We start from the raw sequence: 8,876 nt of genomic DNA on the forward strand, positions 1-8,876 counted from the left end.
CAGTCAGCTTTATTTTGCAGCACAGAATACACAAAGTGAACTGTTATGAAATCAACAGCACTTGGAGAAAGCTTATTATTTCAATGAAGAACATGAGTAAGGCCATAAAACCTTTCTGCAAGTTTGAATGCTTCATGCTTTCCTTCAGTCAGGTGTGATAAGTGCAAATGTATACTGGGGATTATTGATTCTTTTAATGCAGATACATATCAGTGAAGAATATAGGGATTTCTTACATCATGCAAAGCATCACTGGTTATTGCCTTCATAATAGTACATGGAAACAACGAAAAACATTTCTTGTAACGAAGGAAGATGTAGTCGGTAAAGGTCTCAGTTTTCAGCTCTCCGGTGGGTCATCTGGTTTTCTTCTGATCACTGAGACACACACAGAAAAAAACGTATTTAACATTTGACTGGTTGTAATAGATCAGTTACTATAGCAGTTTTCCTGAGTGCATAGATGAGTTATTTTTTGCTCACTTTTTTTTGTTTTGTGTATCGAAAAAAACATTTCAGGTTTTCTTCAGAACGGCCCGGGGAGGCATTGATGTTGTTTTACCATTCTGTAAAACCAGAGAGAGAAACAGAGTGTGATTACAACACAGCCTGCTTCCACAGGCTGCACGTGTTAGACATGAAAGCAGCGCTGCCTGAGTGAGATGTTCTTTTGGCAACATCTAAACTTCTAAATCAGTTTTTTTTTTTTTTTAATCTGTAGCATGCACACAAATATACAATGCACAGTGCCTCCCATTAGACACCTCATTTCACTTGTTTATGCTACTTGCAGACATCTGTGGTAAGTTTACCTTATTACCAGGAATATTAGGGTTGGCCTGTGGCAAAACAACAACAAATAATTAATTTGTGTCATTTATATGCAAGACAATCTCTTTAATGGTGAGTTTATTATTAGATCCATTAATTTTACTGTGAATGAAAAAATAAAGAAATCTGGTCTTACTTGGCCAAGGAGGGAACATCCACCAGGCCTCGAGGAACAGGACTGTCGTTTGACTCTTTCTCTTCCCTTTCGTCTGTCATCCCTGGTTATTCCCTTCACCAACAAGAGAATGCTTTATTCACTATTGGTCTTAGAAAATTTAGGAAAAAATAATAAATAAATAAAGCATCTAATGCAACAACATGAAACATGCATTAATATGTATCCAGCAGTTCCCAAAGTTTATGACTTCTTACCACATCCAGAGATTGTTTCTGATCGTCTGGCAGTGTGGCTGCATCTGTGGAAGTGAAGGCTGTGATGAGCAGGAAAACCTGCAGACTCAAGAGGAGCAGCAGCACTTTTCTGTCCATGGTGAACTGAGGAGTGTAATGCAGTTGTGAAACACTCCAGTATTTATATAATCCCTGCTAAATAATCATTTCTACGTGGACAGAGAGGAGGGAGTTTACAATAAAGATTCTGAAATCCGATATCTGATAGAGGCAGAATCGAGGCATTTAATTCGTCCATACACATGCACATATTTTCATAATGCTGACTCTCTTCTGACTTTTCAGCACATGCAGTTATCCACAGAAGAATGTTTTCCTAGAACTCAACTGACTAACTTGTAGAGTCCCCTTTAGAAACAATAATTTGAAGTAGATGTTTGTGGGAGAATTTGCCGCACTTATCTGCGTCACAAAGTACCTCTGGACAAGATACTGAACCCTGAGTTGTTCACAATGCATCCATCTGATGCATTAGGTGAGTGTCTGTGGTGCAAACACTAGTCTACTATTACTTAGAAGTTAGAGTTAAAAAGTGCGTAGGCATAGAAATGCAAGTGTCAGTGCTTGGATGAGGCTTCCAGTAGAAAGCTGGTTGAGGGCTTAACTGAGCAGAACAGTGCTATTTGTGAACATTTGCTTTTGCACAGCTCTCTAAAGTCCTGACAAATTATTTCAATTCGGTTGAGGTCTGGACTTTGTCTGGGCCTTTTGCAATTTTGGCCAAGCTTTAGCTGTCCCGCAGTTAGCCTCACATTTGACTCTACACTTTCTCATATATTTGAGTTCTAATCAACTCAGTAACTGATAGGTGCCCAGCTCCTGCGGCTACAAAACAAGCCCAAACCATCACCCCACCATCAACATGCTTAAACGTTGGTATGAGATCCTTGTGTTGATATTCTGTGTGTGATTTTGCCAAACACAGGGCTGTGCATGATGTCCAAATGTCTCCACTTTGGTCTTGTCTCACTAGAGGACATCGTCCCTGTGCTGCCATGTTCCTTTTAGAAAGACGCGGCTCTCTCCTGGCAGCTGTCACGATCCTGTGTTTTGCATTTAGTCTTATTCCCCTTTGTTGTTCTCTAGATCCTGTTCGCCTGTGCCCTGTTTCCCCCAGTTGTGTTTACTTCCTCTGATTACCTTGTGTGTATCTATAGTGGCGTCATTCATTATATCTTCGTCAGATAAGCTGGGTTTGTTCCTCTGTGGATCTCATGAGGATGTTCACAGTCCCTTTTTCACTCTGGATTTTGTTTTATTTGTTTTATTTTGTTTCTATACCTGACCTAATTAAAGCTTAGTTTTGTTTCCTTGTTGTCCGTGGCTTCTGCATCTGGGCCCTTTTTGACGTAACTGTGACAGAAACCACTCCAAACAAACCAAACTGTACTTATTAGCATACATTTAAAATGTTAACTAATGTCTCTAGAGTCTGAGGCTCTTTTTTCTTTATCTGAAGTTTGTCTGCATGATTGGCCTTGCAGTGAACTTATTCAGACAGCCACGTCTGGAAAAATGATGGACTTATTATTTAGAAATGGTGTTTAATCCTTCCCAGATTGATAGGAAGCAACCGCAGCATCTCTAGGATTATTGCTGATGTTTTTCCTCCTTGGCATTGTGTAAGACACACCTGGAAGCAGTAAGAGTGTATTTAGGTTTTTACAAGAAAAATTGTAAATGGTAAACATGTAATTTTCCAGTAGCTTTTGCATAAGAAATATTGGATAATATGTTTCATATCACATCCTGGATATGACTATAAACAAGATGGAAAGTTACAGTAAGTTTAGTAAGACTAAAGTTAGAGTATTTACCACATTTTTCCTTTGATTATATTCATTACCTGATAATAAATTAATTAATAAACAAGGCTTCTTCTTTGTTTTGATGTTTATTAAAGACAGTTTTTAGGTAAATTGTTATCTGTGTCAACGTCTCCAAATAAATACTTAATTTTGCATGCAACAAACTATACTGAATGAAAATAAAGGTGGACTGACTCCATCTTTTGGTCATAGTACATAGATACACTAAGACAGACCACTACAACATCTTAGGCCAGGGGTAGGCAACTCCAGGCCTTGAATGCCGCTGTCCTGCAGGTTTTATATGTCCTTGATCCAGCACTGCTCATTCAAATTTCTAAATGACCTCCTCAACATGTCATGAAGTTCACCAGAGGCCTGGTAATGAACTAAGCATTTGATTCAGGTGTGTTGACCCAGGGTGAGATTTAAAACCTGAATGGCACCAGCACCAGAGGCCTGGAGTTGCCTACCCCTGACTTAGGCTAATGCAAGACACGTAAATATCAACAAATTTAACAACTCCGAGGAATGTATATGTGTATATGTGAAGGGATGTTACCTCAAAATGCTTCACTTTGTATACAATAGTTAAAAATAAAGACAGACCAACTAAAAATAAGTCAGACTGACTCTGCTTTTGTGCTCACTTGCAGACTGTTTTCTGAATCTTGATGAAAATTACACGACGCCCACGTCACGATGTCCATTTTTTAAAAATCATGTTAATCGAAAAATGTTTGTTTTCCAATTCTTCTGCCATATTTTCTTCCTTAATTTTGAAATCAAAAGTGCAGTTTTGGAGCTGGTTGTCTATTAATTTATGCATTATTACAGTGTGAAACTCAAATTTTATGTACATTGCATTACATTTTGAGTGCAGTTTTTAATCTTTACATATGACATGTAGGGGTGGCACATATGACATGAGCACAGCCTCATCAATTATGTAAGCCAGTTTGGTCTGTGCTGAATATTTCTGTCATACCCTTGTTGGTCATTTATGACTGTTTCCTTGCAACACCGATTTCACCCACCAGAGGTCCTCAGTTGTTCACTCCACATTCCACCATCATTCACATGCTGATTAGTTCCCCTGCAGTTCCCCTCACTTTATCAGTCTTGTAGTGTACATGTACCAGTTTTGTCCATCCTGTTCTTATTGATGACTTTGATCTTTGCTTGACAAAGACCCCCCCAGTCTTACTGAACACTAGTAACATATTGTGGATATGCTCTGACTGTTGGTGTTACAAAGCAAACAGATTTTCTTGTAGATAGGTTTAACATGTTACATATCGACGCTTGCAAGAATAGATTCAGGTCTTTACTGAAATATGATAAAACTGTCAAAACCAAACATGTTTACCAGCCACATGCTCTCAATCTAGACTATAGAACTGTCTCTTCTTTTCTAATCAGTCTTACACTAGCTTTTCTAAACTTCCCTCTTCGTCACAAATATATAATTGCACATAGCAGATATAATTTTTTTAATATTATTAGCGCATTATCAGCTATATATTTTAAATACGACTGACTGTCATTTCATGTTTGAATGCTGTTGTGAAACTACCCACTGTGACCAGAGCAGCTGCAGAAGCAGAAGAAGTAAAGGCAATGATGAGCAGGAAAGCCTGCAGGCCTGACAGGATCAGCATCAAAGTTCTGTCCATGACCGACCCACTAAAAATAACACAAAGCCAACCTTTATGTGCTCCTAGAGCTAGTATGGAACACATTGAATGATAACAAAAATGAGGATGAGAGATAATTCACTTTAGTACTAGCAAATTAAATTTTGCCTGTGCGAGAGTTAATTTGCATGTGTGAAGGTTACTACCTGTAATATAAAAACACTTTTTTATGTTGTAGCCTGTGCAGCAGTCTGCCGATCAGTGACAGGTAAGTCCTGTCCTGTCCAGGCAGCTGAGTCAGAGAGGTAAGATGTTGTGCCATCATCGCACAGGTCTCATCATTTCACCACGGCTGTCCTTCAATCACTTAACAGTCCTTCAGTGCTGTTACAACAAGGTAGCCAGTGTTAGCATTGGCTAAGGCAACTGACACTGCTCAACTTAAAAAAAAAACCCCAAAAAACAAACAAAACAAAGCAGGAATGCAATGGGAAAAATACATTTTGGACTATTTTTTGGTTACTATATACTTACTATTAAGATTGTAGTGTATTATGTATACGTGTGTATGGATCCTACCTCCCCCTTAACCAGTGAGCCAGTCTCAATGAAATGCAACACATAAGGTGACTAATGACGTCTGTACGTTTAAAAAAAAGATTTTTTATTAATCCCAACTGTTTTGATTTTCACATTTATCAACCACTGGTGATCTTATGCTCTGCTTTTGCATTTGTTTCACGTTGGACATTCATCGTGACATAGTATGCGTGTCATGAGATACATCATCACACATGAACTCCCCCGTCAAACTTGGCTGGACTTCCCCCAATTTATACTTTATACTTGGCTAATAACAGCTCAGGATAAAGAAATCGTTAAAAAACATTTTCAAGAATGTTAAAAATTTTATTAAAATGAAATTAATAGCACTGTTAAGGCATTTCAATTGAATTTAAATAATGGAAGTTTAATTATATCTTCATCTCTTTCATGTTTAAAAAATAGTGCAACTTACTTTACCTCAATGGACCAGCCATTACTACAGCACAGCTAGCCTTGACTAGAAATATAACCCATCCACCAGAACCATTAAGAGTTTCTAATTACGCCAATGTGTGTGTGACTTTACCAACAATTTCATTATCCGATTGTTCAGTCTGACGTCACTGACGTGGACCTAAACTCCGCTGCAGGTCCATATATCAAACGATCACTATGGCATTACTGAGAGTTGAAAAACTGTCTAAAGTCTTTCATCTTTAATAAAATGATCAGCGTTCTGCTCTACCAGGTGTAACAATTGAGTTTAACATCCAGGCATCCATGAAAACGGAATTTATGACATTTAACGGAGTTAGAAGTTAGCAGGGAGTTAGCTCGCTAGCTTCTATCTAAATACAATATAGCATGTCCTGACTGCGGGTTTTGGAAACAAATTAAAACGTACAGCTCTGTTATCACTTTCACTTTCATAAATGAAGACAGAAAACTAAACAGCAGTGACGTTTGTAGGGTTACTGAAGTTGGGCTAGCTGGTATATAATGATGTGCTACGTGACCGCTAGCGACACAGCTATGTTAGCATAATATAAACAAGCTAACTTTTTTTTCCCACTCGATAAAAGTTAACGTGAGTGTTCTCGGTGGTCAGGAACAAATGTAATCGCATGGCAGGATGCTGTAAAAGGACCAAACTTCAGCCAGGAGAACAACTGAGATAATCCATCCACAATACGAGGTTAGTCATTCATATACTGCTGCATGGGATGGGCTGTAGCTACATCCTAAGGTTTTAAAAACTGAGCTTAAATAAATGATTAGCGGTAATAAAAGCCGAGGGAGGTCAACAGTGATCACTGACTGTTTTTGGAGCTTTTTGAGATCAAATAGAAGAAAATACATAACATTAAACATGTTAACAACACAAAAGCCATATTAAACGCAGACTACTTTAGGCCCGGAAGTAGGATTCGTTGCGTCATCACTGAACAACCAGATATAACCTTTCGCATTTAAGCTTGAGATTTCGTCCTGTTTCCAGTCATAATGCTATATTATGGTAAGTGCTGGTACTGATGTTTGTTAATGACTTATATCAGACAGAATCTCATTATAATTTTAAAAAAGTTAACATATTTATTTTGTATGTAACATTTCCTTCCTTCTTAATCGCTTAATTCTTGGAAAGTGTCAGTTGTTTTAACAGGAAACATGTTGTGGATAAATGAAAGTTTATGCGCAATTGGCCACTTCTATAAAACAATAATGAGAAAGTCATCATTACAATACTAGTGGTAACTAAGTACAAACTACAGTTGAGTTCATAAGCTTACAAACAGTCATCATTTTTTAAGGATTTTTTGAACAGTTCTTTTTCAGGGTGAATGATTCGACATTTAATGTCTTTAAAAAATATTAAGTTATTTTGGGTTTTGATCCACACAGGGTCAACAGTACAAGTTCAAACATTTACATGCTCTCACTCAAATCTCCTAATAAGTGGTGCTGAAGGACGTACAAAGTCTTTTAGCTTGATAAGACACAAAGCATTTATTTGATTGCACAGAAGTTTTTTTTTAAACTACTAGACATGACCACAACATGCAAGCTGTTATCAGCATGCAAGTGATAATAATAGTTATTTGGGCAACTGAGGTGACAGCATCTTCCACATACTTTCAGGTATAGACATTATTCAAACTTACCTACAAAGTCATTGAACTATTAAACTTGTTTTGATTTTTTGATGTCATTTACAATTTTTGTTCAGTTACAGTTTAAGTTTTGTTCGTGTTTGAATCTTTGGAGGCAAAGTGGAGGCATCAGGTGATCCCTTTAAAATGGTGCTGAGCTGTAAATTTTCCCTCCGCACAGGCTAATTTTATAGTAGGATAAAGTTGTACTTAAATTTGTCTTATTTCAAACACTGTGCACCTCAAACAGGCTTACACTCTTTGAGCTGGAGCCAACCTACTAATGAGTCAGAACACTTAGTGCCTCTGATCACTCCTCACTCCTCATGCATTGGTCTCCTGAATACATTTGTGCTGGCAGTTCTAATATATTTGTGTTACTGATGGTATTAAAGTGTAGAGGTTTAAGTTTTTTGTATAAAGGATGATTTAAACAAAGGAATTTCACATTCAGTGGTTTTTACCTCCAGTAAATGAACTACATTGAAGTACACTGGCAGTGTGACAATTGCTGTTTTTGATACTGAAACTACTAAACTAAGACTCAAGTGCTTTTAAGTGTTTATGTTCTGGGCAACAGAAGTCTTATTTTGTAGTGTTTGCTTGTGGCCACCAGTTATATACTGTGTAATGTGACTGACTCTGCTCAAAAGTTTGACAGTTTCAGTAAGTGTTACAAAGAAAATAGGGATTTTTTTGCATATAGAAAAGCTTCTTCTGTGTTTTGATGTTGCATCCTCAGTGCAAGAACAGATTGTCTGATCAAACTATTTTTTTTTTTAGTAAACTCTTCTTTCACTGTCTTAAAACCAAACACAGGTAAGTCAGTAAGTTACTGAATAAAATGTGCAGAAAACATGTGGAAGTTTTACAGTTGTTCAAAGTCAGTGAGTCAGGGGCTTGAAGGAGAAGCAAATATACATCTGATACATCTGATTTTCTGGCGCTGTGTTTAACACCATGTTATCATGTCTTTATTTGTCATCATTGGACAATCTTACAATTAACTACACAACTTCTTTTCAGAATATCAGTCTAATTCACGCAAATGTGCAGTGCTTTAAATATTTTATTAGTCCAGTTTATACTCAGCACATGCAGTACTTAACAAAATTATTATTACTATCCAGTACAAGGTTCCACACAAGGTACTCACAGCTGCCCTAAATACACAATACTGGTAATTACCAAAAACACTTTTTATGTTCCTGTGGTTAATCCTCCAACATGCAATTATTTATTTAATATCAAAATAATTATTGTTGTTATCTATGATTTTTCAAATTCATAGTTTTACAAAAAAATATATCTTAAAACAGTTAAGTGCTTTAGGATTTATTTTTTTTTAAATTAAGATGCAAAGGTTATTTATACGACGTAGTATTAGGGTCGCATTAAAAAAACAATATCATTCATCATTTTGAGAATAATATTATAATTCTATTTTGTTTCAAGACAATCAGCCATGGTTGCTGTACCCTCTGAGTGAAATC

General features: G+C 36.9%; 1 long non-coding RNA gene across 2 annotated transcripts; it reads right to left on the reverse strand.

Moving 5' to 3' along the window:
• Window positions 1–1,326, reverse strand: LOC146613213 (uncharacterized). Of its 2 annotated transcripts, none has more exons than XR_014907069.1 (5): window positions 1,204–1,326; window positions 968–1,060; window positions 813–839; window positions 484–566; window positions 1–378 (listed from the first exon to the last, which is right to left on the reverse strand). It is a non-coding gene; the product is annotated as an uncharacterized LOC146613213 (long non-coding RNA). The 2 variants fall into 2 exon arrangements; XR_014907070.1 differs by having other exon boundaries at window positions 968–1,096.
• Window positions 1,327–8,876: the final 7,550 nt, after the last annotated feature.

This window comes from Diplotaxodon limnothrissa, linkage group LG18 (assembly GCF_057381915.1).
Source record: "Diplotaxodon limnothrissa isolate DT_005_m linkage group LG18, D_limnothrissa_male_GT1.1, whole genome shotgun sequence".
NCBI classification, from domain to species: Eukaryota; Metazoa; Chordata; class Actinopteri; order Cichliformes; family Cichlidae; genus Diplotaxodon; species Diplotaxodon limnothrissa.